The following is a 2,500-nucleotide window of genomic DNA, read 5'->3' as shown; positions in this document are numbered from 1 at the left end:
AATTGGAATGTCTTAAAAGAGAAAGGGAGGAGAAGGAAGAAGTCAGGAAACAGGAGTTAGCCAAAGCAGAGTTGAGAAATAGGGGTGCTATAGGTGGTGTAGGTAGCGAGAATGTAACATCTTCGCCAAAAATTTCCCCCTTTGATGAGAAAATTTATGAAATTGATGTGTACATGAATAGATTTGAGAAATTACCTGAATTTCATAAATGGGGGCAGAAAGACTATGGTACTATGTTAGGCACATTATTAAGGGGACGAGCTTTGAAAGTGTACTGTGGACTTGACACTGCTATTGCAAGTAATTATCAGTAATTGCAGGCAGCCTTATTGAAAGCGTTTCAGGTCAATCCTAAGGTATATCGAAAGAAATTTAGAGAGGGATATATTGAAACTAATGAAAGCTTTGTGTAGTATTCATATAGATCAAGACAGAAATTTGAGAAGTGGTTGCAATTAGCGGATGTTAATAAATCTTATGATGATGTCTGTGATTTTATGATCATAGATCAGTTGTTGGCTAATGGTTCAAGGGATTTGCTAACTTTTCTTTTAGAAAGGGTTTGTAAAAATTCTCATGAAATGGCGTTAGCTGCTGATAGGTATCTGATTGCTCACGGAATTACTAAATGTAGAAATTCTAAATTTAGGTCTGATAAATGTTCAAAGTTAGGAATGCAACCTAAACCTGCTAAAGTAGGTGCTGATAATCTTAGAACATTGCAGTGCCACCTATGTAAAGAAATTGGGCATATTAAACCCAATTGTCCAAATAATCCTGTTAATTTTGCTCAATCTGAATCTTCTAATATTCCTAAGATCAGTATCGCTCTAGCTAGTGAAGAAGAACCCAAGAATGCTATTGTGGATGGGAAAGGAAGGGTTTTTAACAAAACAGCAGAGGTCTTGTTTGATACTGGGTGTAATACTGTTGTTCTTAACGAAACTTTGATTCCAACACGTTATCTCGGTAAGGCTAAAACTGTGAAGGTGTATAATTTCATGGGTATTCCAATATATCTGCCCAAAATTAGATGTTACCTTAGAAGTAAATTCTATTCCGGTAGAGTAAATGCTATCGTAGCACCAATTAAATGTTCTGATGTAATTGTTGGGTTAACACATGGATTGAAAAAACACATACAGGCAGGAATAGAATTGTTGAGTAAAATAACTATGCCACATAACGTAGTAGAATTAAATAAGTGACATGTTAATGTGGTTACAAGAAAACAGTGTCTTAGGGAAACTACATTAAACCCGTTGACTGATGTCTTGTCTGAAGTTAAAGTAAATCCAGTAGATTTTAGTAATAAACAGTGGACATGTGATTCTCTGAAGTCAATTAGGAAAAAATGGAAGGAGGAGGAAGAACTAACTTGCAAAGGGAGCGTTGTTAAGTATGTAGTAATTAATAAGGTGATTTATCGTAAATGTGTGCAAAGTAAAAATCAGCTAGATGTTGGTAAAATGCAAATTGTAGTTCCTCTTGAGTATAGAGAGAGAGAGAGTTATGAAACTTGCACATGAATCGCTCATTTCTGGTCATTTTTCTTCTAGGAAAACTATTGACAAAGTGCTTGGTAAACTTTATTGGCAGAGGGCTAATGCAAAGATTGATAGATATTGTAAGTCTTGTCATAAATGTCAGAAATTTGGGAAAAGAGTGAAGAAAGTGTCTTTGTGTAAAATGCCTATACTTTCTGAACCATTCAGTAGAGTGGCTATTGATATTGTGGGTCCGATTGTTCCAGCCCTAAGTTGTGGTCACAAGTATATTCTTACAATAATTGATTTAGCTACACGCTACCCTAAAGCTGTACTTCTCAGAAATATTGGTATGATTACTATAGCTGAAAGTTTAGTAAAAGTATTTTGTAGAGTTGGGGTGCCAAAAGAAATACTAAGCGACAGGGGAACTCAGTTTAAGTCAGGTCTCATGGCAGAAATACATAGATTATTATCAATTAGAGCTTTATTCACAAGCCCATATCATGCTGCATGTAATGGAACTGTAGAAAGGATGAATGGTGTACTTAAAGAAAGTTTGTAGTGATAATCCAACAGAATGGGACCGGTATATTCCCATTGTTCTTTCCGCTTTTCGTGAAATTCCCAGCGATACTCTAAAGTTTAGCCCATTTGAACTTTTGTATGGACGTAGAGTCCGTGGCCCTCTAACAATCCTTCATGAATTGGTTGCTGGTAACAATACTGATGACGAAATCAAAACTATTTACCAGTATGTTTTTGATCTGCGTTCTCGATTGCAAGAGATGGGCCAGATTCCAGTTAGTAATGCTGAAATAAATTCACGTAAATATAAAGAGTATTTTGATCGTAAAGCAAAGCCAAGAAAATTTGTTGAGGGAGATGAAATTCTAATTATGTTGCCAAATAATACAAACAAATTTCTAATGCAGTTGAAAGGACCTTATGTGATTAATCGTTGCCATAGTAATGGAGTTGACTATTTTGTTAAAGTAGGGAATAAGCTTAAA

The 2,500-nt window shown here is 35.4% G+C and overlaps 1 pseudogene; it reads left to right on the top strand.

Moving 5' to 3' along the window:
- Window positions 1–2,500, top strand: part of LOC137638271 (uncharacterized) — a 4,222-nt pseudogene that overhangs the window by 240 nt on the left and 1,482 nt on the right.

This window comes from Palaemon carinicauda, chromosome 1 (assembly GCF_036898095.1).
Source record: "Palaemon carinicauda isolate YSFRI2023 chromosome 1, ASM3689809v2, whole genome shotgun sequence".
Taxonomy (NCBI): domain Eukaryota; kingdom Metazoa; phylum Arthropoda; class Malacostraca; order Decapoda; family Palaemonidae; genus Palaemon; species Palaemon carinicauda.
This window is presented reverse-complemented; position numbering and strand designations above follow the sequence as displayed.